The 27,424-nt window shown below is 43.1% G+C and overlaps 1 long non-coding RNA gene across 1 annotated transcript in view; it reads right to left on the reverse strand.

Annotated features, from left to right (window-relative positions):
* Window positions 1-27,424, reverse strand: part of LOC128444979 (uncharacterized) — a 99,109-nt gene that overhangs the window by 37,108 nt on the left and 34,577 nt on the right. Inside the window, exon 3 of the long non-coding RNA XR_008339227.1 lies at window positions 21,430-21,481. This is a non-coding gene — a long non-coding RNA (uncharacterized LOC128444979). The remainder of the gene's footprint in view (window positions 1-21,429; window positions 21,482-27,424) is intronic.

The following is a 27,424-nucleotide window of genomic DNA, read 5'->3' on the forward strand; positions in this document are numbered from 1 at the left end:
CACTAGAAAAAGCGCCCGCAGATCCAGCGAGATGGTTTCTAAACCAGTGAGTTATGGTTTCACCACACTGATGTCACTGTTTAATAGCGTGCATTTTGCTGAATTCTGAACTTTTCCTCCGAGCACTTCAAGCCTCTCATCACTTCTTCATCACTCCTCGCTGCGCAGTCTGCCTTCTACGCAATCAGCAGGCCATTTATCGAAATTAACCGTATTCAAATTGTGGGCCAGCACTAAGACCACGGGTACTGAGTAATAAAAAGCAGAGATGTATGGTCGGACTATGGTTTTTCTTTCATTGAGTCTGTGTTGGGAAATACAACACACACACACACACACACACACACACACACACACACACACACACACACACACACACACACACACACACACACACACACACACACACACACACACACACACACACACACACACACACACACACACACACACACACACACACACACACACACACACACCAATTTTTATTCATGAAAATGAACTTGAGAGTATTGTACCCTACACTTAAATCTATGTGTGCAAGTAAATAAAAAGCAGAACTAAATGGGCAGCCCGTGGTTTGCCTGTCTAAAACTGTTTGTGTTGACGTAGATGTCCCTTTAGAATCTCCCTCTCTGTTTCTCTTCATCTCTTCCTTCTTTAGGTTTCCTCTTTCCAGTTCTGACTCATTCTCCATTACAGGTCCCAGGTCTGGCGTCAGACGAAGCACAAGTCAAAAACGCCTTAATCAAATAAGCCATTTAAAGCAACTAAACGCTACCTCTTAGTCCCCGAGGTCTCCTATTCTATTGGACTTTCACCATTTCTGCCTCTAATGAAGTCGACTGCAATACAAGATTTGAATAGTGTGCAGTTCTGTCACATGTTTGCGCATATATATGATTTTAATCATCCAAAAACAGCATCATCTCCAGTTTTGTATAAATAAGAGAAGAGCAAAGCACATGTTCATATCTCTCTGTGTGCGTATGATCCTGTTAATGTGCCGTGTATGGATAACCAAATTAAACACTGTTCATTTCAGTGACATTTTCCATAAATACACACAAGTCCCCACAATGACATCATGGCTTGCAAATGATGACAGTGACCCATGCAGAACCTTCTCCCTTTGCACGATGTGAAACAGAAAAAATAAAATCCTATTTACAGGAGTGGCTCTTCATCTGTTTTCAAAAAGTCTTCTAACCATAAAAAACGAGACAGGCTGAATACTCACTTCCACAAAATCATAACTGGAACGTAAGCATGTGAAACAAAGCTAAAAGCTTCTGCGATGAGATGATGCAGTTTAAATATCCTCACTGTCCTAAATCTCTTTATATCTCCCTTTTGGATTTGGCCCTGACTCCGTCTGCCCCGAGTCTGACCTTCCCTCCTGCTGCTTGCTGCCCTCTCTGACCCCCTCCGCACACAGCGGATCAAACGTGAGACCACCTTTACATTACCATACTTTCTAATTGCCAACATTTTTCAGGCTGACAGTTGTGGAGATGAGCTGTGGGGAGTAGAGATGCTCTTGGCTTAGCTTGCTGCTTTCTGTGCTCGCTGGCCTGTCTATTATTTCCCTGATGGCGTTTTAAAAGAAGCTCATCCGTCAATTCCTGACAGCATCTGTCCTTCTAACCTCTCTGGCCTGATATGAAATGATAAAAAAAAATAAAGGAGAACAGAAAATCAGTCACTGTAATGGACAGCTCCTCCCACTGGGTGGCAGGGAGTCAGGGCTGTGACGCATTTGACTGAGGTAATTTACTGTGTGTGTGCATTAACGTGTGTTCGATAGTAACAGAGACAAATAACGAGGCAAATACTGCAAGATCGACTTGGACAGACGTGAGAAAATAGAGATTGAGTTACATTTAACGGAGACTACATTAGAAAAACAACGAGCTGTGTATGTTTTCTTTGGTGAGCGGGCTACCCGAGTTTAGGATTCCCTCTCTGGATTGCATGATGGGAAGTGATGAAAGGTTTAAAGAGGAAAGCCCCAATCATGAGGGGCTGCAGCCGTGTGTTACTCAATGCCATGTGTGGTGCCTACTGTCGGGCACGCAGACCCTGCTCTCAGTGTAATTAATGCCCTGAGGACCCATGTAGCAGCTCCTATACCACCTAATGAAAGAAGGATGGCTGTATGCAGCAACAGTTCTCTGGCAAGGTCTTTCGCTAACAATCCCACTGTGGATTATTCATCTCTGCTACAATACCCCACTATTATATTCAAATGATGCATGCAGTGCATGTGCACGATGGTGTCTCGGTCCAAGCCTTGTCCTGGGTTTGTTTTTCTTTATTACTCTCGCTTCCATTGACTTGTGCATGTTCTTCTTGTGTATTTCTGCAGCCATCTGCATCCCACTGATGCAGATTTGTCCTTGTGCATATGTTATTGTGTAGATCGTCTGTGCTGCCGTCGGGGACTGTGCTGTTTCAGCAGGTTCCTATTAACAACAGACAGGCAGAGTTCACCGTGTGCCAAGCTGGCATGCTCCCTGGGATAATGAGAGACTATGCTTTGGTTTGGATTGTTGATTGTGGATTATTCAGCAACCAAACAAGCTACTGTGTGCACAGATGAAGCGCACTGGGCACTAAAGGGCACGGCTAGATCAGGTCTTAGCACACGGAAATGTGGAAGGAAAATATACTGAGAACAAGAGACGAGATAATGCAGTAAATGTGCATTAGTGATGTCTGTGTAAACACTGGATCAGCGAGCTGGCATCCTTTCATGCATGCTCTGGGTTTCTTTCTCTCTGCAGACACAAGTGATTGTAAATGCCTGTGTCCTCTTGCCATTTACAAGTCAATTTGCAAGGCAACATGGGATTCATTCTTGGTTGCATAAATTGTTCTAAATTGAAAGAAAATGCTTAAACTGTACAAACTGTAGACAACTGTAGGTCTTATTATCATCTAGCCACAAACATACAGTGGTTAGCTTCTTGTTTACTTTACTGGCCTGTCGGGAGGCCTTGTGCGTCTTGGCAATTGTTAGCAAATAAAACGGGAAGTCAACGAGACACAAACGCCCCATATTTCACACGCTTTTAAAGGAATACACTGACAGTGAAGTGAATATCTGCCAACACATTTTATAGCTTCTGAAAAAGAAAAGGAACACACGTGTGAAATTAAGTTGGCAATTTAGCGACTTGGCTCAATGAGGAATCGAGTTAAATGATGAGAAACAAATGAGTTTCCAAAGAAGATTTAAAAGGCAGATGTAGCAAACAGTTGTTGTGATGTGCGTACTCGCTGTAATAGCATCTGGAATGTGACAGTCAATCAGTCAGATCATATTCTGCTAATATCCAAACCCGCTCCAACCATTGCACATCATTATTCAACAGAAACACACTAAAGCCATTAAAGCCTATGCTTATAGTGGGTTGATGGTCGTGCACCTGCAGCTACACGAGACACTATGAGAACTGAATGCTTCAGCGCCTCAGACTCAAACACTATGTGTGTACAGTACAGTCTGTCCAGATCTCCCTTACGTGTGGGAATCGATTTGATTTGTACACTTGGATGAGTCATTTGTCCAACTGCAGAATCGAATATCACTCGTGGGGAAAAGAGCATCTGTTTCCGAGAGAAGACATGCATATGTAATATAGTACATTCTGTATGTCCCTACTGGTTCACACCCATAAATGTATTTACATTTGACTCGATGAGGTTAAGCCACTTAATAATAAGTGCTTCTTGCTGACTGAGTTACAGTGAGGCAGAGGCGGACAGAGAGAAAAGGATGGCAAGAGATGAATTTTGACAACACTTGCTGAACCATATGAACACATTGAGGCAGCGTGTGGGCCAACTCTGTTTGGATTCCTCATGCTTCCCATTCCCAGAGTCGTGTATGCCGCAGCAAAATCTCATTTGTGTCAAAATGTTTACTCAGATTTTTATATTCAGCTTGCTTACACACCTGAAAGCAACCTCGGGTTAGGAAATATTCTCAGCACAAATTAGAGAGGAAGGAGACATCGGTTGCACACTGCTCCCTTGTGCATTTCGCCCTGCTGTCTATTTTGGCCTCGCAGATGGTTTCTTTCCAGTAGCATATTTGTTGTAGTAAAATTCACCTGGCTCATGGAGCTGAAATCAGTGGCAACTGCATTTCCAAGGTGATCTTATAATTAGTGTTGACTACTTTCCAGTTCTGAAAAATGCTGGTTTGGTTTGAAGGTGAGGGGAAAGAGCCCGCTGTCAACTCGCTACATCTTAGAATAATGGAAAAAATCAGTTATTCATTTATATGGAAATGAAACAATATACTTTTACCATCTGTCAAACACTCCACTTAGAATACCTGCCAAAGTAAGTCCTATGTCTGCCAATATCAATCAGCATGAACTTGGTTGAGACATGCAAGGCAGAGGTCCAACAGGACGCAGCATGGGTCCCCACTGACAGGCCCGGCTGACGTGATTCACAAGATCAATGATGAAACATGTAACGAGGAACATGCCACAAAACCTCAGCGTGTCACTCGGAGTCTGCGGAGAGCAGCCACTGCGTACAGCAAGGTGTGCTGATCACATCCGAATGAACTGGATTCAGATCAGAATGTCCATCATCCTCCTGCACACACAGCAGTGGTATGTAGCAGTTTGTTTTGGTTTAAGTGCTTCAGATCATCTGTTAATGTGAATGTAATTGCGTGAAACTATTTTAATTTCCCCCTTTAATTACAAACACTCACATAAAACTCTGCAGAGACACACGCACACACTGCAAATCTACAGTACACACCAATGTCACATAAACACCGACCAGACTCAAAAAGCTTTATTTCGACACCACAAGCAACATTCAACTGCACACGTGCACAGACATGCACAACTTTCATTGCCGCTCCAATATTATCATCTAACCCAGACCTTTCTCACAGTGAACATTTCGACTTGCCATCACTGAAAAAGCAGTGTGACAAATAACATTAGTTGTGGCTGCGCTCCATTCAGGTGTGCCGGTTCCAGGGCTGTGGTAATATGCACGCTCGCCCACTGGCACGGATTACTGGCGCTGAACAGAGCCATCATTAATGAGTTACACTTGTGCTGGACTACCCAGAATGCCTGCTGGGATAGAGACAACTCTATCCAAAGAAAGTACAATAGCTTAGAAATCAAATGAGCAAGAGGCCACAACCATGACAGGGACTGTACACAGACTTAAACGCTCACATCACACTAACAACACGGTCACAAGAACGGTTAACTTAGTTTTCAAGGTGCAGCCTGACGTATTGTGGCACAAAAGAAATGTCTTAGCTCTAAAGAATCCCGTGGCACAAATACTTCACACTACCGGGATTATGTAGCCTCTCGCACACAAACGCTGCATCCACAGGAACATTCCTGGTGGCAGCACAAGCGGGAACCTGCCAGGCCCAGCATCCGACGAAGGGCGGGAGGTGACTGCGAGAACAGAGCCGTCTCAGGGACCCAGGACAGCATCGTCATTATGAGCCCTCGGGGTAAATAAGCCGGCGTTAATGCAATACGGCACAGCCTGGCCGCGGCTCGCCAACCCTTGTCAATCGGGCCTCAGATAGCGCGGGGCCCGCAGCGCCCGACATCTCGACAAGTACACAGGAAATCCAGATAAATACATAAATAAATAAGAGTGTTGTAGTTGGCAGGCCCGCGCTGTTTGAGAATACCTCTGTTTATTTGGATTGCTACTTGAAGCTCCGTGCACTGCTGGACATTCGGTGTCTATGCGGGTCTTTCACAGGGGCGAGAGCTGAGGCTGAATATGTGGGTTTGATGATCACGCGGCCAATTGAAATGCACCACACTTCAGGTGCTGAATGTTTAGCTTGTGGAAATTAATGTTGACATTGTGCATCATTATGGTTAATGGTGTCGCTGCTGCAAAATACCTACGAACACCGTGAACCCCCCACACATGAAATACACGCAGAAAGGGGAGTGCCGTCATATCCATGTCATGCGGATCCGTTTTGTTTTCATAAGGTTTTCTGATATCTGTCATGAAAGACATCTATCTGCACGTACAGTTAAAGTGAATGTGCGTTTATTTGTACAGCTCAAAGCATTACGCAAAAAAATCACATTTGGACAGACTCAACATCAGCACGTCTTTCCAGAAACAATGTTCCTGTTTCTTTGGATAATCCACAGACCTTACCGTCAACAGTTCTCTTATGAACATTTTCTTTGGTAAAAGAAAAATAGTTCCACTGAAAACTTTGACAATGAGGTCTGTGGGTTTTTACAGAGAAAGGAAAAAAAGAAAAGAAAAAGGTACTGCTGAGTTTTTCAAATGTCATTTCTTAAAGTTTTAAGGAAAATTTGAACGTTTGCAGTGAAAAGAAATCCAGTAGATTTAACAGACGATATCGTCATGGTAAGAATATCAGTGCGGCTAAGTCACAAAATGTTTGTTTTGGTAATTTGGCTGAAGTGACACGTAGATACCAAACCAGGCAATACACAAAGGGATCTCCTGCCTCTCCCTTTGTGTGGTACCTGTCTTTTATTGACCACGTTGCCGTGCTTTGATTTGTTTTAGTGTAAGATCCTTAACACTCTGACAAACGCTGCACATGATGTCTCAGACTAACAAAGTCTGCATGTTGGGAAACGCAGGGTTTGCCAGTTTTCCCCTCTCCTCTGTTGTTCTATTCTTTCACTCTGCCAAAGCTTGGGAGAAGAGGAGGGGGGGGAGCGGTAAGAAATCCCCTAGCGAACGACAGCCCAGACCTGGGACATGTTTTAAATTTGGACACTAATGTTGGCTCTTTTTACAGCCCTTCTATAATATGTTTTATGTGCCTCCCAAATATTGGAACAGGGCTCGCATCCCTTATGCGAGCCCCCCCCCCCCCCCCCCCCCTGCCCCGCCCCCTTATATCCATCTCATACATCACACGGAGGAGCTGGATGTCAACACGTCCTGGGTCTCCTATACTTTCTCCCACTCAAAGGTCTGGCGGCTCATGCACCGATATGAAGCAGCATCGGGAGCAAGGAGAAGAGAATAGATGAGAAGGGGGGGGGGGGACAGAGGTAGAGGGAAGAGCATAAATCCTCACGTTAATGTCTTTCTCAGTGAGAGTGAAAGATGTTTAGAGAGAGGGGGGAAGGAGAGGTCATCATCTGTTGAAAGCATCCAAAGTGTTGAAGCCTTTTTCTTTTTTTGCCGAGGGCGCCTTTAATTAGCAGCAGAGCATTTTTGTGGACATGACATGGAATATCTATTCTCCAATCGCGGTTGGAAAGAAAAGGGAATGACCCAACCACCTCTATTTACCAATAATGCACTCGAGTTGGTTTCTCTCAACAGCCGAAAACTGTTCTAAATGTTGGTTTGTCCTCAGAGAACCTTCTGTTTCTCTGAAAACACCTGAACTTCATGAGGAATATTTCAGTAAACATCATATCCCGAGTATTAGGGGCTTGATATTAGCACTGTGTCGCCTGCCAGCACGAAGGTTGACGGTTTAAATCTCGATCTGTTTGAATGCTCTCCCTGTGTTTTGTTGGGTTTTCTCCTGTTTCTCGAGCTTCCTCCCACAGGCCGCAGACATGCAGATTAGGATTAAGTTAGTAGGCGACTGTAAATTGCCCGAAAGTGTAAATGTGATTGGTTGTTTGTTGATCCTTTGATAAACTGGGTGTAACCTCTCGGCCAATTTCAACTGGGATTGACTCCAGCACCCCTTGAGACTCTCAAAGGAAAAGCAGTAAAGTAAATGGCTGAATGGAAGTTCGTATTAGAAATTAAAATGATGCTAATCACAGGGCAAAGTGTGTACGGAAATAAAGATGTCCTCCATTTCAACTAATAACTAATTCTAAAACATCCATGCACACACAAACAGACACAAACAGATGTAGATAGATACGGTGTGAATAACGTTGGGGTTCAGGGGCACCTCCTCTCATCTTCCTCCCCTGGTGAAAACAGGCCTTCTCCCACCGTGGCTGGATTAATGGTGAACACATGTTCGGAGGAGGTCACTGTCTTCCAGTGGCTGCAATTTAGCATTAGTGGAAACAATTAGATGGAAACAGCTCGGCTCCCATTCTGCCTTTCATTTAACTCCCCCTCCTCCGCTGAAGCCCTCCCCTCACTTTAAACCCCACTACTTCATTTCCCTCAATTCACCAGTCAAATTGTCGGGCTCATGCTCTTTCCTACACGGTTGGTGTGGTTTGTCTCCGAGGAGGAACATAAACAAGACCGACACTCAAATTGGGGAGAGAGAGGGGAGGAGAAGGGCAAGATGAGTCTCTGGATGCTGGAGACCGAAGCGCTGCGGCAGGGAAACACTCTGGCAGTCAAGCACTTCGCTGGTCCAACATTAACAGTGACAGGCTGTATCGCACACGCATGATCCCAAAATATATGTTCTCTGCAACGGCCTCGGCGTGGAGGAATAGACAGACACGTGCGCGTACGATATCACGAAAATCTTTCACAATCCAGTCAGCTACAGCTACAGTCATGGAGGTAAGAAAAGCGGCCAAGGACATGGGAGAACCGACACCAAACCAGAACAAATAAACCGCACCGTAAGTTTTTCCCCCGCTGCGGGAACTGAGCGAAAAGGGGAGAGAAGCTGAAAAAATGGAGTGGAGTGAGAAAGAGAAAATCTACAGGGCTTAAAAGGGGCGAAAAGCCCACAGCACGTGGCCGAGAGTGTGCCTCGCATGCAACTGCTTCCCACCCACTGAACCAGTCTCCAACATGCTGTGCTAGCAGGACTGGGGATGGAGTAGGCTGGAGCTGACACTGCAAGACCAGATAACAGATATCCAAGCAGCAGTGCTCCGACTTATAGGGAGAGTTCAGGGCTTTTGATTTAAGAGCAAAGGAAGGTGAGCAAGGCAGGAATATTTCAGGAAAAGTGGCCATGACGGAAAAAATGAGGAAACATTTGAGCAATAAAGGAAACTGCAAAGATGATGTTCACATGCAGACGGAGTGAAAAGAATGGAAATGGTTATCTGCTGCATCTGATGATGATGTGCAGCGTCTATTTGCAGCTTTAGATTAATTTGCTTGTATTTACGGCTACACCAATTGATTTAGATAAACAAAGACAGAGAATTTTAGGCATCTCTCAGCAGCAAATACAGCTGTTTCTGAAACTAATAAATACCCTGTGCACTGCCGGCTTGGTTGCTACAATGAATACCTGTGTGCAGTGCAATACTCTGCCTGCTCATCCATAAAGTAGTTACTGTCCACGCAGACAGTCAGACCTATAGGTTCAGCTGCAGCACATAACTGGCAGCATCATGCAATCCAGTTCTCTCTCACACGAGAATGTCTCTTTCCCTCTGAAAGGTAAAGATGTTTATGTACATCTAACTCGGAAATTGCTGTGCATGAGGGCGAGCTTTGTGCACGTGCACATGCAGACTCAACCACTGCAATTAAATAAATTCTGTGGGGAAAGGCTGCAAAGAACTTGGGCCACGTCCCACTCCACAAAAACGTTTCATGAAGATCTGCTCGGCATTGATTGTGTAATCCTGTTTACAAACAAACGAACAAATGCGGATGAAAACACTGAGGTAATAAACTTCGTAAGGAAAACTATTTCCTGACACTTATATTGCCACGACCCCATGTCACGAATAAAACAACAGATTCTTTATCCTCAATCGTTTACATTTATGTGCTGAACATTTAGCTCAACTTAGAAACTTTTTTATCATACAAATAAACAATATTTTTACTTATATATATTGACACTGCACATTCAAACAGCTCAAACTGTGTTTTTTTTCTGTTTTTACACGTTGTTCATGTTTCCATGCAGCATGAATGTATTATAAACATAAAAATTTACATTTTGCTCTTTAAAACCGTTCCAGTCTAGCGTCTCTTTTTTTTTGTTTGGGGGGGGGGGTCAGCCCTGAATCCACCTTCAAAAACAACCAGTGACATTATCTCCACAGGGGGAACATTGCTGCCGACCAGAATGGGTTTCGAATGAGTCCCAAAGTGTGGGCCAACTGGTGAGGGGAAGAGAAAAACTACAATTAGACGAGATGTTATGGCGATGGGAGGCCGGGCAGATTAGGGGCTTGGGCTGTGTGTGTGGACTGTGGACAGTGGGGTAAAGAGGTCCATGCCTGACCTCAGCTGCTGTTGCGGAAATTAACCCGACAATTATCCAGGACGTATTTCCCCAGTGCTCCCAACACTCAGTGGCCAGGCTTTACGACCTTAGGAAACTTTCTGTGTTGTTGGACTGTGGTGACTTCACTGTAGCGTGCACTCGAGCTCTGCTATAACCCAAAAGCATGACATCAGGGGTAAAGAGAGTTTAAAGAGCGGTGCAGCTTCTACATAGTAGTCAGCATAGATCGTAATGTGTTCGCCTGCAGGAGACAGACTGATGAGGAGTGGATGTCAAAAAGGAATAAACAAGTCGTATGAGGTTTAAACCTGCCAACCAACCAGGGCCTTTCTGTTTCTATGTTCTCTCCATGTGCATGTGGGTTTCCTCTGGGAACTCCTGCTCCCTCTCTCAGCCCAAAGACATGCAGGTTATCTAGTGACTCTGAACTGATGTAAATGTGAATGGTTGATTGTCTCTATTTGTTGGCCCTGTGATGAGCAGTAGAAAATTGATGGATGGACGGAACTCTCTGTTTAAACTATGGCACTGTATGGCTGAATGACATCAACACTGACTGGGATAGAAATATGTACTCCATGGACAAAAAGAAACAGCCTCATGCAGCTGATACTCTACATTGCTTGAAAAGCCAGTAAGAACAAAAGATTCCAAAATAGGAACATTAAATGGGTTCTGGAATGAAAGCTGAATAAGAGGAGGTAAGAAATGAGCACTCCCCTTAAAGTCACATGAAACATAAAATGCTTAAACCTTCTTCGGCCATGACCTGGATGAGATAGAGCTATGCTAAATCTCCTACATCAATCAGACTGATGATGTAACGTTTGTTATCAAGTACATACATATGCTTTGATAAATGTTCTGTTTACGATTCTAAACGTATGGTTCATGTGCTCGGTTCACGTTGAGGTCATCTTTATCCCCAAGGAATCAAGTGACTTATTACCTTCGGAGAGGAGGTTGTGTTTTTCACCCGTGGCCTGTTTGCTTGGAAGAATTCGGATTCCTCCTCAAAACTTGGAGGAAGGATTTCTTTCAACATTTTCCCTCTTTTCACAGAGAATAATTCTCGATGAAAAAAAAGGGGAGACAAAGTTAGAGAACTGATATCTATGAGTGTGTGAAAGTTGGTGCAGCTTGATTGAATTTAGTTGGTATGTGATATAGATTACAGATAACCCTGATTAAAAAAATGAAACCATATTTTTGCAATTTTCTAAAGGCCAAAATTATAGTTGAAAAAGAAATAAGGCGTCTTATACAGAAGCATACACACACACACACACACACACACAAAATAGCAATAACAGCCAAGCAGAGGAAACAGGTAATGCTTCTAAAACTCAGAGCCAATCACAACGATGTTAATAGTCAGTCACGGACAGTCGAATACCTTAGTGTCAGAACTGGTGGATTTCATATATTTAGCTATTTTTACAACTGTATTCGATAGAAGCTTTTTGCTTCAGAAAGAGCCTGAATGATGACATGAGCCAAACTGGACTTAGCTCGAGACGGACGTCAGCCAGGATTAAAATAAACAGATGCCCATATTAAATAAGCCAGATAATTTGTCCAGTGCATTATTCACAAGTAAAACAAACGCTCTGTCAGTTTGTCTTGGTGAGATTTTCGTGGAAAAATACTGACAATGCAGAAACATGACTGAGAACATACAGGACCTTGAATTTAGCACAAAAGAAAATATATTATTAACATGATATCACCTGTTGACTATAAAAACTGAGGAAACAACCTGATGCTGTCATTCAAACCAAGTGTTCGAGACATTTCACTCATCAGATACTGTTGCAATACACTTTCAGTATCATATTCATTTCTCACAGGCAACAGAGCACGATTAATAATCCATGATCCATGCCAGTGAAGCCATATGGCCGTGCAGGCTGAGATCCAGCAGTGGAATTGCTAACATTAGTCCTTCTGCGGCTGCAGGAGGGGGAGAATTGGACAAATATGCGGGGCTGCTCTGCAGTCGTGCTGAAAACACTGAAACGGGCCGATGGATTCCAGACAAAAAGGAGTGCAACAAACAGAAAACCACGTGTCTCTTTTTGCCATCATTAGCATGCAAATGGGAAACATAAACATAAACATGACAACAAGAGTTTTCCAGAGGAAAGCGAGAAATAAAACATGAGCAGTCCAGACTAAAAAAAGATCCAAGGGTTCAACAAGACAATGCAGTCCATGCTCGGCTGCTCCAGATCACATCACACTCCGCATCTGCCTCTAACACAAAGACAGTGGCCCCCATTTTATCCAGAGATCTGTGTTTGCATGTACTGCAAGCATGAGCGCAAGGCAGGAATTGTCTTTGCGCTGCGGTGAATAGCCCAATGATGTGTTTACTAATGTGTTGCACCCAATCCTTCTCCTGCAGGACCCCCCCACCCACCCACCGAGCAATGACATCATACCGAGACGGACATTAGAACCATAATATTACTTCTATCTTTTTGTCAAACGCGCTGTTAACAATTTGAATAATATCTTGTGTCCCAGTAGATTTTCCTCCTGGTGTAATAAAATAACATCTGAAAAACCTGCACCTCATAAATAAGGCTGGAAGCGTTTTTCCATCATTATGCAGCAGCACGCCGTCCATGTCAGTGTGATGGTCACTTGGGAGGAGATACTAAAATCTACAGTAGAAATTATGTATCAGTAAAATGTACACCCTCTGGACCTCAGAAATGTATTATTATTGACGAGGGACTTAGGTGGAGGTGAAAAGTTGAGAAAAAAAATGTCATTATCATTTGTTTGGGGGAATCTTTTCAACTCTGAATACATTAGACACCATGAAGGCAAAACTTGGAGAATCTCAGTGATCACTTTCAGTAGTTGCCATTTTGTATGTCTTTACCATGGACTGTTTATAAAAATGGACCAGGTGTCTTCCCTTCATCACTCCATCCAGAAACTAGGCCAAAATATTCTGGAAACAAACAACATGATCTTACGCCAAAGACATCTTGAGCCTAAATCTGATGGAGCCGCGGCAGCGAGGTCCCTCATATACACGCACATGACCAATCTCGAGTCAGTCTCAGCTGTCAATGTCACCGTTGCACCACATTTCTATAACATCAAATAACTACTCAAACCCGACTAAGCCCAAAATGTACTCTTGAACATAGAGAAGGCAGGGTTTGTAAGCTATACTGCAGCCAACCACCAGGTGGTTTTCAAGACAATTTGGCCTCACTTACAGGAAGCTGTTATGCCTTCAATCATTATGTACAGTCTATGATCTTTTCACAAGACTTCAGTCACTGAAGTGCAGTTTTGGCTACAAGCCACAATAACACTTATGTTATTACAGAGTGAATGAAAAGTTAAGTAATTTTTTTTCAGTTTTTATTTCTAATACAAATATACTGTATCTGTTGTGAAATGGCAAACAAAATAAAAGAAGGGTTTATTCAATTCAACAGAGGGAGAGATATATTCAGGCTTTCCCCCTCGAGCAGGGTCGATTTCCAAAGACACTAGATTTAGCATTTCCCATAATCAGAATCATTTATATACTGTGGCTAGAAGGGTATAAAACACCCGGCCTTGCTGTCAGGCCTCGATAGCCCATTAAACTAATTTGCTCTCGAGTATTTTACCTACTGATGTAATATTAAAGGAAATAACATGCGTAACGTATTACTGTATGCACTGGAGCAGTCAGACCTTTAAATCTCAGCAGTAATATTTGGAGCGCAGAGCAGCAGATTTAAATCCCCGGAGACAGAATCCCTCCCACGCCCACACACCAGCAGTGTTTGTTTTCCATTCCTAGGATGTCAGTAGACATGGCAGCAGAGAAGAAACAACCAGAGCTATGTAGGAAATAGCTTCAAAAATAAATCTCTTTAGGTGTATTATTAGTTGACATAACAGTTCCAGTCCTATCGATGTCATAAGCAGGAAACTGATAGGGTGGTAAAACTGGCAGCGATGTACAAATCCGAGCATTCATAAATGTAGATTTATGAATGGCCCGAGCTCGACTCTGCAGCTCGGCCCGCTACCGTTAAACGCTTTTGGGTGGTGTGGCATTTTATAGTGTAGTGTGTTTAACTACGTTTAATAATTGTAGTTTTACTGCAGTACATTGGGCATTTCATTGCTCAAGGTGTATTGCTTACCAAGTCTTTTACAGCGTTTTGTAGCTGGCAGCGTGTTGCAGCGTGGTAGTATGGTCCACATCCAAATCAAACGGAGCTGAAAACCGGCTTAAAGGAGTAGGTGTTTATGAGCTTTGTAAATAACATATGTATAAATAGTCCCCTGAGAGCCGTGCATTATTGTATTTGTAGTATTTTCTATTCTTTGGATTAAAACCCTTGATAAGGAGAAACTAACTGATTCATTGCTTGGCTGTTACAAGTGTGGTTTGTCTCCGTCTTCCTTTTTAATGACCTGTTTGATAGATGGTTCAGTCCTTCTCTTTAAGTATTTTCCCACAAAAGTTGAGGTGAGGGAGGCGAGAGCATGGAGAGACGGGCAGTGAAGCAATGAGTATGAAGAAAACCAGGAAGCAGGGAAACTAAATGAAGGAGAGAAGAGGAAGCGGACGTGGAAACGTTAGAGTAAGAAGTCATGGAAAGCCGGAGAAGAGAAATCCATTCATTAATGCATAAAGTAAATCCTAGCATGGGGGAACGCTGCGGCCTGACCACTGAGAGAGCCCCGGCAGAGAGGGGTATGGTCCAGAGTCAGAAGGGGGGGGAACGTCCAGGGGGGTAAATGGGGGGTAAGGGTCTTTTCCAAAACTTCAGAAAAACAAATCAGTCTTTAATTTTCCTCCTCCTCCCTCGATGCTCTGGCCCTCGCTCACTCAGCCAAGGAAGTGATCAGTGAACGCTCCGGAGCTGAAGGCAGACGCAGGCCCCGTCTTGCACAGACTCATTTGCCGATGGCGTCACTCTGGAAAATGCATGTCCATCTATAATTTCGAAACCTGTATCATAATTGTACCTCCAAGCTTCTCTCTGGTGTGTGATTAAGGGCACGGCGGATGAAAAGAACGGTTCAAACATGTTGCATTTGTTATTCTTTAATAAAGCTTGCTTGGCCTCAAGTGCTCACACACATTTTCGGTAATGAAACACATTTTACAGATATTTTCGTAATACTATAGGGATGCTTAAAACTGGCATCATTATTTTTCAAGGGGCATTTCTGTCCCTATAATGTCATCATGAACACAATCATATTTAATAAGTTAGATCATTATCTGAGCGCATATCCTCATTTTCCTCAAGTAAGCTACCCTACTCAAATGTTTCCACATTAGTATCAATTTATGAATATGAATGAAAGTTTGTCAAAGAAATTCCATATCACTCCATTTTCCAGGCTGATTGCTGCTACTCAAGCATTCCAGACGAGCGCATGTCATTAGGTCTACCTAATCCCACATTAGTCTCTATTACAGAGACATGGTTTAATGACTCCACTCGCTATCTGCACAAATTAGCCCACCACTCCTTTCCCCCTTCCCTCTCTCTCTCTCACACACCCGGTTCAGATGTGGCTCTATCTCTGACTAACCCTTCCCAAGCTGTTTAACGCATGCAGGACGTTCAGAAGCCTGTGAAATGTAAACCTTATAATGTCAGTCACATCTGACTCACATTTCATTCGGTGATTTACTGGTCGATAGTTCCTGCTGAAACCCACCCAGCACTACAGAGGGAATGGAATGAAATCTAAACATACATCAGCTCACGGGGTCCCTCTGCAGGGTTAACCTCAGGGGCTGTGCATGCTCACAAAATGACACACACACACACACACACACACACACACACACACACACACACACACACACACACACACACACACACACACACACACACACACACACACACACACACACACACACACACACACACACACACACACACACACACACACACACAAAGACAAGGCCAACGATGGATATGCCGTTCAAAAGACACGTCTCGCCAGATATATTGTGGCTTTTACTGCCGTTGGCTTGTGTTCCACTTAACGCCCTTTACTTTTACACACACAGTATATCACTCAGCTGCCTCTCAGCTCACTGCACTGCTTAACCAGTGGGTCCAGGAGCCAGTGGGAAGCCCTGAATGTCATTGGATCTGGGGTCAGCACGCAGGTCAAAGAGTGTTGGATTACTCCCTGTGATACCGAAACAATCGCATCACGGTTTTGACGTATGTAGGTTTCATTTACACACGTCCATGCATGTTGCAGACGTGAAGATTGAGATACATCCATAGAATATACAAAGGCTGAATATTTTTCTTTTTTTTAGCAGGATTATGCAAATACAACTGGACGGACTACCATGACGTTATGTGGAAAAGGGTTTAGGGAAATCTTTTCTTGTTGCTTTTACTTTTTTTTGACATTTTCAAAAGTTTCTCAAGAAATAATTCATGGATGGATTCTTGATGAAAAACCATAAGGAATATTAACGTGATTTAAATGTATGAGTTTGTGCAGATCGGATGTTATGAATTTCGCTGAGGTACGCACATTCATTAACAAAAGAACAAGCAGTTAAAGAATCATAGACTATAAGTAAACACACCCACTAATCTGAAAGATGGCAGTGTTGTGTCGTCGCGGCACAGAAGAGCCACCCAGTGAGGGCACTAGTCTATTCACATTAACCAACATGTTTCGTGTGGCACCAATCCATTACCATTAACATGTGTTCATGCATGACCCATCCAGTTTAACCTTCATCATCAATTTCTTGTATGTGGACCAAGCAGAACCCGCAGCAGTAATGAGCGCGTGGAGACTTGGTGGCACATGCAGGGGGACAGCAGCTCGACGATCCCCAGGGGAGGCCTGAGTCATCCAGCTGAGCAAACAGATGAGGCTGTGGTCCAGACTCTTTCAATAAGGCTGAGCTCTGAGCTAACACACAAACTAATGCAGGCCAGGAGGGCAGGAATTGGCAAGTGGTCTCAAAATGCACAGTCCCGATTGAGCTCAGCAGGTCGGTACAAAACCCACAGGAAAAATAGAAATAGATGTGGGGAAATAAGACTGTACAGAATAGGTTGTGGAAAGATTGTAAGCTGGTTACAAGGTTAAAACAGTTTACATGTGTTTTCTTTGTTTTATAGCATTTTAACAGCCCTTTTCATTTAAGAAAAATTCATGTTAATATGTGTTCTGCAGACATATTCTCTATAAACTTGCTATTCCAGGGGCCACAAGATTAGATGTGATGGCGAAAATTACAGCTTGTCTTCTGAGAACTCCGGATTCAGGATAAAACTTTCTACAAACGCAAAAATGTCAGTCTCACCATTAATAGAATGATACTCTATCTGCAGAGAACCGACCTCAACGCCACAGGGGTAGGGTTACATCTCAACACACCAGGCAGCATGGAAAAAATTCACTTTGGGGCCATCGTGGTCTTATTAGGACCAGTTTGTCTCTTCTGGCAGGAGATACTGTCACATTGACGCTTGAGGTTGGACTCTCCTCCTCAAGCTGACAGGCAGCGCTGGTTAGTTGTAATTAAAAACATCACACCTTCCAGCTGGAAGCGAACCCACGGCTGTGCACAAGATGCACAGAAATATTCCTCACACACTGAGCGAGATCTGTGACACAGGCCTTATATAACACGAGCTGGTTATGAAAGTTCTGTCAACACCATGGCTCCTCTGAGCTCAGGATGATTGCCTTTCCGCTCTGGAGACCAGGATGGTGACTCAGAGAAAAACTGTGCCGTCGGGTGTCCGATATGTGTTTTTGAGCCTTAGGTGAATCATTGATACCAGTGCAGCGATCTGCCTTAGTAAGATGAATTATCTCAACCAAATGGCTGCATGTTTTATCTGTTTTAGTGAACGATAAGACCCTTTAGGCTCAGGAGGAAACAAAATGACTTGTTAAGAAGGGGCGTCTCTGCAGAGAGGACAGGCTTCAAGTGAAAACAGCTGAGAATTGATACAGTGCAATCATCACCAGGCCTGGGAAATTAGGCTGGAACTTTAATGTGAACCGCCTTGGTGAATTACCATATTAAATTTATGTTGTGAGTCTGTCTTTCATATACAAATTGTACATAAATATTACCTTTTTCCTGCTTGTTGACTGCATACCATCACAGTGACCGCAACATCACAGTTTCTATCCCACATCTGCCATCAACTAAAACCATGTGTTCAGATGAACTGAACTAACTTTACTGTAAGGCTGATGAGTTTCATAGGTGGAGCAGATATTCTTGAAGCATGTATCTAAGGGACTTGATTATAGATGGAGCTGTTTTTATAGCAGCATCGAAAAGGCCTCCTTCACTAGCGGATATGCCGGGTTGGGCCATCGGCGGTTTCAAAAAAGCATTTGCACTTTACAAGTAGGTAACTGTTTTTAGAGCAGCGAAGAAGTGACTTCTGGTAGCCTAGCATTAGCCAGAGTTACCTAAAATGTGAGCATTTTGGTAATATGTTAGGCCGTAAAATCCCACAAGTAAAAATGGCGATGCTTTGATTTAGCCAATCACAAAACCAGCAATTGTCCATACAACAATGATAGTAGTAATTAATTACAGGGATAGTAGCATATATCTAGCAAAATATGTAAAATTCATTGTAATTTTGTATTCTTTGATATCTTACCAGTTTTCGCTGATATGCAAAGTCCAGGTATGGGAATCAGTAGGGAAGGGAACAAGGCGATCAGAACATCCCTAGTTTAAGGATAAAAGTTATTTAAGTGGACGATACAAATGATAGTTTATGTGCTGAGAACCGAGAATGACCGTGATATGACAAGAGCAGTGACATTCCTCCTCATAGTCCACTTCTGCCTGACGCGTGCAAAGTGAGGAAAGTTTTCGTCCCATAAGAAATCTCAGAATCTCCTTGGTAGCAAATAAGCCATAACATGCAGAGGCAAAAATCTCCGGCATCTGCTTTTCAAAAGGGCCATCAGGGAGTCTCCACTTTCTCCTGGTTATATAAACAATGGAGCATTAAAGTCAAAATGCCTTTGACAGTACGGCTATCGCGTGGCCACTACGATGGTTTCCTTGCTGCCTCTTTTCACAAACTCAGCCTATAGACCATGGTCTCGCTTATTAAAACTAAGTCCTTAAATGACCAAATTCCAAATAGCTTCGTAACTATTCACGTTGTCGGTATAAACGTTTTCAGCCGTAATTTACTCCCAAAAATGGCTGATATATCACTACAATGAGGTCTAATAAGGTTTCAGATTGACCAAATGTTGGTGGTGGGGCGGTGATAAAAGTTGCACAGAAAATTAACGTCGGCAGAAAAGGCTAACTAAAGGATTTATGAGGAAATGCGATTCAAAGGCAGTGGAGAGGGTGAGAGGGGGGACAGTTCTGTGTTCTTTTGAACGTGCCAAGCCTGACAAAAGACAACACCAGCTCTTGTTAAATTTGTTTACATCTTTCAAGCAACTCATTGTTTTTAACGAGGCCAAGAACTTTCTCAAAAGCAGAAAAATGAGCTTTGTTTTTATTTGAGCGAGAACGGGAAAGTGAGCATTTCCCTCAATGTGAGCCAGCGAGCGTTTTATTAGAAGTGAATGCACATGTGTCCATGTATGTGTGTGTGTGTGTGTGTGTGTGTGTGTGTGTGTGTGTGTGTGTGTGTGTGTGTGTGTGTGTGTGTGTGTGTGTGTGTGTGTGTGTGTGTCTGGGTGGGTGGGGGAGCAGAGCGTGTGCATGCGTGTGTTTACACAGCTGGAAATAGAGAGCGGAATCACTTCACCTGGCGGTGGTTCCCGGGGTGTCCGCTGTGATCCCATTAAAAGAGGCAGACAGGCTCTGGCACCCTCTCCAGAAAACAAGAGCACTTCACTTACCAAAATATCCCCACATTAGAGCTGGAGAGGCTCGGGCCAAATCCCTACAAACCCCTGCAGAATTTACTTAGGGGGCAAATGGTTCCTTCTCTAAACTCCTGATAGCTGATTGCTCTGGCAGGGTGAAGGTGGATCTGCTGAGTGGCCTCCAGCCCAGTTTCCACTCCATTCAAGTTTCCACTCAGACCCAGACTTACCTCCACACCTCCCTCTCGCCTCTCCTGCTCTCACTCCAACCCTCCCTCTTCACATCCTCCTTCACAGGCCCGGTCCTGGAGCCAAAAACACTGATGCCAGATTTAGTGTAACTTCCATATCAGAAGATGTTTTAGTATCTATCCCCCTCTGACCGTCTATGCCGATCTCTCTCCCTCTTTACGCTTCCCACAGTCAGCCTGTACCTTAGCTGCCTCTGCAGCTTCCTTATGTCGTGACTGAGGATGACGAGGCGTCCTGCTGAGTTCAGTTGTGCTGCGGATCAAACCAAACTCAAGTACCCCTGTTGTTTTTTTTTATCCATCTTACTAATAGCACATCTGAGTCATCGTTTAGAGATTCAGGAGAGAGAACTACACAACTTGGTCCAGCATTACTCTTCTGACCCCAAGCCAACCTCAGCAGCACCATACTCAGCCTGTCTGCATGTCTTTTTTCCATTTTTCCTGGAAAAAACTGAGGCTTTAATGACTCTGATATGATACCAAGTGCTGAAGATTGATAAGCCTCTAGAGCTCACTCAAAACCTAACACACAACACACACACACAGACCAAAACTAACAAGTGTGTGCTTTGCTCTACCGTCTGCAGAGCACGAGGCCAAGCTCGTTGCTCACTAATCTTCTGGTCACTGTCCTACAGTCAAGGGAAATAAAGTGGGGAGACCAGAACCAATTAGCTGAGAGGCTGCGAAGGGGGATAGCGGTGCAGTCATGGAACGTGCTGTGGTCCAGCAGCGCTGTAATGCGGATCAAAACGACACGAGATGTACTAAGTCTCTGTTTCGTTAGCCTCTTGTCCCGGCTCTGCTCGGTTTGCAGGCCCCATTGAGCTGCGGCTGAGAGCAGATCACTGGCTGCTCACTTATCGTTTGTGTGTCGTCCAGAACAATAAAAGGCAAATCCATACATAAACAAGCTGCCAGATCCTGCAGGGGGAAACAGTGGCGCAGTTCACAGAGTGAAGCACTCTTGCATGTGATTAAAGCTGTTAACAATCACAGCATCGAATTCAGAACATTGTGAGAGGTGGAGAGGGGTTGAAAGGACATTTAACCACAACCAGACAGACAAAAGGCAATAAATGCAGACTAATGAGCGGTGACCATGTGTAGGTATATCTGCATACTGGCACAACATCAAAAGCATGTTGGAAGAGATGATTCAATTCCTACCTGAGCGATCTTCGTTCCTTGGCTAATCAGTCGAGGTGAGGGTCAACACAGGCTGGAGGACACAAAAGGAAAATGTGTTATACAGCTGGAGCCAGATGCTGCCAATAAACTGGGTCATTTACAGGCCATTGACAGAATTCTACAGAACCAACTTCAGCAGGAATCAGATTGACCTCCATCAGGGATGGAAAATCAAAAAGGGTTCACAGGGTTCAAAGTTTAGTGGCAATATAATTTTCCGGTACCAGCATGTGACAGTTTGTTTATAGTGTTTAGGGCATTATTATTTTGTTATATATATAATTAGTTATATATTGACAGACAGCAAGAGTTTCTTCTTGGCAAAACAAGAAAACAAACCATAATATCCGCGCCTATCTCACCACAAAGCTCTCCGCAGGCAGACAGGCAAAATCAAGGTCATAAAAATTTGACAGAACTTTGCAGCGGTGATGAACATGTTACAAAAATGTGGAAACTGATGTCGAGCAGGACTGAGCAAGAGTGAAACAGTGGGGTAAATCGCTCTCGTTCCTGCGGGCCAATTTGCTTTGCAGCCAGAAGTCGTAGACACACACTAAATAAAACAAATAAGCAGCAGCATCAGCTCATCCAATCACCTGAGAACAAGTTTGAATTCCAATGGAAAACACAGCAACGACCTCAGATGTCGATTCAGGGAAAATTGTAGGTAGGTGCTGGGGGAAGTATGGGGCAATATCAACAAACATCACAATAATTGTTAGTATTATTATTGTGACGTGGTGCAAAACTACGCTTGGAAATGGTATGCACTAAGACAGAGTTCATTGTTTGAAGTATGATCTGTTATAGAAGATATATCAGTAACGTTAAATAAATAAAAGACAATTAAAAAAATCTATCGAATCAAAGAAAGTACAAGGCCAATAGACACACAAATAGAGGATATTTAGTTTGTGTAACTCCCTTTTACATATCGTCAATGATCAATACACACACCCTGTATAAAAGTACTGTATACTCAATCTGTGTATTAATATTACTGGTCCATCAAGGGCACACAAAACAATGCAGCTCACAGCCAGCCATCTGGATCAGTGGTGCAATTTGACCTCCACTTATTCAACTTTAGCTGATATCTGGTTCTAAATGTGTGAACGTGACTCATGTTAAAGCATTAGAATGCAGCCTAGAAGTACAACTACGAGATGAGTTGCTAATTAAAACCCTGGATGTGGCTTGTGTCCACATCCTGCCAGCACTCACAAATCTGTCTGACAGCAGGTGTCTGTACTCCAACACCTTGGTATTTGGTGCGGATATGGCAAGCCATGGCATGCAGACAACCAGTTAACCAGACTGCATCATGACAGCACATCCAAATGTATCCAACCATTTTCACCCACACCCTTACACATTTCTTTATAAATATAAATAGGAAACTTATGTATCACCTGCAGGATACAGGCTGGTCTGCTGCGTGCATTCTCCATCCATCACCTACAACGCGTATTCTGCGAGGGTCAAGGGGGTTAGAGGCTGGAATCCCCATGGACAGGTCACCATCGTACCACAGGGTCAACACAGAGTCAATTCACACTCCTGTTCGCACATATGGTCAATTTAGAGTCTGAGATTCTTACTGTGAAATAAAGGATCGATAGTTACACAATACACACAAATTAATTCAGGACTGATTAAAGTGGGACACAATTTATTCAATTTCATCCACTTTGATTTCAATCTATTATTCAGCAAAAAAAAATATTTGAGGGACAAAGCTAAGCTCAAAAGTAGGTCAACCCTTGAAATGCTCTTGGAATCTGCTAAAACCCAGGTTCCTGAATATCAATACCTCAAAATGGCATCAAAGGGCTGACACATGCACCTCAAACACTTGTGCAGATTCCATTTCAACAAGATATATGGTGAGCGCCTACAGCTCTGCCCTGAACTGTGGAGAGAGTAAACAACATGGCACGTGTCTCAACCTACACTCTGGGAAATATCCCTAAAACTCACACAGACATAGACACACACACACGCGTACCTAAGACCGTCCATATGCATATAAACTTGCATATACACACATGTGCCAGACAGACCGAGTGCACTTCTGTTTTGATAGGCAATGAACTGAGTGTTGGAGATGAGGATGTGTGTGAAAAATTGGACCTGCGCAGAAGCTGCTGTGCATGAAGCCTTGGAAACCACACATGGAACGCGTAATTGAATGAGAAACGGTCTCCCGCTGGATCGAGACAAGTTTCTGGCAAAGTAATGAAAGTATGAAGTCGCTACAGACTTTTCCTTTTTTTTTGTGTTGCTAACTTCATTCTGTTTGCAGTGCTTTTATTCGTTTAGCCTCTTGGACGGCTCGCTCTGCATCCTCCCTGCACCGAAGCATGCATAATGTCATGGACTTGTGTTGTTTAATACTTTACAGAAAGTATAAATCCAATATCACCAACAGTAGAAGTACCTGTTTCCAGAAGAAATGCAGACAGAGATTTGCAGGATACTGCTGCTAATACACAGGCCTGCTGCCAAGATGGAGGAGTGCTGGGCTCCTGGTTTCAGAACTTTATCTCACACACACACACACACACACACACACACACACAAACAAAGACACACGCACACACAGTCATACACACACACGCACACAGTCTTCTCTTGCTTGGCTTCTCAGTGCACCCTGACTATCGCTGCCATTCACACATTAAACAGAGGGAGTCGTGAGGAATGACTCAGTGGCATGTTGATGAGTATTGCAACAAGAGGTGCAGCATGTGCGCGGATATAAAATAAATAGTAATGTGTACGCCAGACAAGGGATGACATAGTGACAACAGACAAGTGATTTACAAGCAACGGCCACAGCGGAAAAAAACACTTGTGTAAACAAGCGCTTGGTTTTACTTGCTTTTTGAAATCTGGCTGCCTCAATCAACAGAACATATCTCATTCTGCTGACTTCCTGGGAAAATTTTAATCATCTCTTAAAGGAACCAAAGTAGTAGCACATTCACCTACTTTCATGGGAGTAGTCAGACGCGGAGGAGAAAAACTCCACTGACCTCTGTACTTTTCAGAGTTTTCCCTCACATGCAATTTGATTTAACCGGGAGACCTAAGGTTTGATCTTGAAATTCTCTTGGCTGTTTATGTAGGCATCGAAATGTGGGAAGTTTGAAAACGCACATGCCCCAGTGACTGTGAAATCTAGTCCCTGATGGTTGATGAAGTCGGGCGGACGGACTGTAGTAAACCTGTCTAAAAGTCGTGATGCGTGATATGGAGAACATTTTGAATTTACGAAAGTAGAAATAAAAGAATTTATGGAAAAATCCAACAATAATAGTCAAGCACACCGAAAAGTAGCAGTTTTATGATTCTAAAATACATCTAGCGTCATGTCTACATAAATAATGTCTAAAATTAATGATGCAAAGCCGACATAAATTTTCTCAGTAAATTCTCTCTGTACTCCGGCTTCCACCTGAAGTCCAAAGAAATGCAGGTTAGATTAACCAGTAACTCTAAATTGGCTATTAGGTTTAAATTTGGGCATGAATGGCTGATTGTCTCAGTATCCCAGTTCTGTGATTGGTTGGTGACCTGTCCATGGTGTCCCCTGCCCGCATGTCCGATCATTCCACCAAATTGAAGGGAAATCAATTCAGTAGTTTAGCATTATCTGGCTCACACAAAACAAACAAATTGAGAGGGGTGAGAACATACCATCCTTTGCAGAGATAAAAGTACAAGTTGGGTATTCACTCCTGTTTTTGGTCTTTCATAGAATACAATTAGAAATGTCTACAGGAAGTGTCGAACCATAAAACCATTGACTTTCAGACAAGGGAACCAGAAGTGCTAAAATGCTAGCTAATAATGAAGACATCAGTAGATTTCGGATTTGGCTATAATTTTTTTTTTTTTAAATGACACCGGAGACTCAGAGAGCTGACATTTTGAGAAGGTAAAGAGCAGATCTTGAATTCTTGGATGCTAGATTGATCTTAGCTGCCGAATTGCTTTTTATCTCTGGGGAGGAGACTAAAAGCTAAAGGCTGTGAAAACAATCTTTATAAAGAACATTTCAAGTTCAACCACTGCCTTGGACGGTCTATTGGATGCTGAACACATGCTGTTGAGCGTTGTGTTGTTTGTATGGAAGATGAATCAATTTGCAACTTCTCAGCCATGACACGAATACACCACATGTGCGTGCACGGTGAGAACCTTGTATTCAACAACCTTGTTCACCTCTTTGCGGATGACTGCGCTCTCTGTACTGATACAGAGCATGATTGCCTTTCGAAAGAATGTGGTAACTCCAGTCACAAAATTATGAACAGATGAAAACCTACTCTACTAAAACGCCTTGTGAAGCCCCGGGTAACTCTCAGTGCTATTGAGAGTAATGCATCATTATCTTGGCAATATTTATTTTCAAACAAAAGTTGCAATCCGCAGTAAAGTGGCCAGAGCTAATGATTTGTCAGGCAATTCTACTTCATCCATAAAAACTGTCTCTGCACAGCTTTAAGGATCAAGTGACAATCTGTTGTGATGCACAAAACAGTGACACTTTTTTTGGATGAACAGCCTCCTTACACCACCTGACAGAGTGTAAACATCAAACTATCCACATGCGTTACAGAGAATGCGTCCAATAAACCACTTTTCACCGAGTTATTTATTTCAGCAATAAAAAAGTAAGTATAATTTTTACGGATGTCACCCCTATTTCCACGGTGCTGTACGTGCTCCCAGGTGTCATATATTGGCCAGACTTAAAGTGAGAAGCCGGTCCTGGCTTTAGAAGGACGTTGGCCACAGACAGAGACGGATCCACAGACATCGATCAATGTGTTCCCCAACTTCAGACCACACTGGAAGAAAATGAATATTTACGGAGAATGAGACGATGGAGGGATTTAATGGATTTACAGGGATGGAGAAAATGGTCCTGGCTTTGTGTTTTAGAATTGAAGTTTGGCTGCCATGTCTCCCATAAACCCAGACACCTCTGTGATGGTTGGTTTTAGTCAAAGGTTTATACAAAGACAGAAAGGTGATCGGAGAGAGTGGATTTAAAAGGACCATATAGCTCACCAAGCAATTCCCTTGATTAATCCCACATTTTCTTTCTGGCACACACAGATACTCTTTTCTCAGATGTTGCTAGCCCCTCTATCACTCTTATGTGCACACAAATACACAAAAGAACACAGCCCCACAGAGCGTGGAGAAAGTACCATTATGAAAGTTAGCACAGAACCAGCAGTGGTGTCTTGAGTTATATGTAAGGATTTGCACAACTTGACATAGTGTCTATAATTTACAGCCACTCAGGGTATTGGGTTTCAGTTTGATCCCCTAAAAATAACTGTCCCAAGTGCATGTGAGGAGCGGTGACCTGAACGGGAGCCACATTATCAATCTAATACTCTTCAAGTGATTCCAAGATTGAACAAAGATTTACCGTGGGCAGAGTATCCCAGTTCTATAACTCACTGAAACCATGACTAAACTGAAATGACATGTCATTATTCCTGTTTCTAATTAGGTCAGATCTTTTTGGAGAAATATTATCCATTATCCAAGTGTAAGGCTGTGATATACTGGAGTTTCATTTGAATCAATACAACCTGATCCACGACCTAGTAGTGACCCAATAGTCTTTATCGTTGCTTCACTGCACAGCCCCCATGCGAATGCGTCTTCAGAATCCACAGATATAATTGTAAACATGTTGAGGACAAGCTGTAATCGTGCAGACTCAGAGTTTGCCGATCGATAAGACTATTCTTCTGGTTTCTATTTGCAAAACAATCGATGGAAATTACATACAATAAAGACCCTTGTTAAAGTTTTCACAAAGGCAATTATATCTTTACTGTGATACAGGGTTTATCAGGTACTTGAAGGTCAGTGAATTACAACCTGAAACAATTTAAATATGCCTCTAAAAACTATGATCTTGACAAAATGTGGATATTTT

This window comes from Pleuronectes platessa, chromosome 7 (genome assembly GCF_947347685.1).
Source record: "Pleuronectes platessa chromosome 7, fPlePla1.1, whole genome shotgun sequence".
NCBI classification, from domain to species: Eukaryota; Metazoa; Chordata; class Actinopteri; order Pleuronectiformes; family Pleuronectidae; genus Pleuronectes; species Pleuronectes platessa.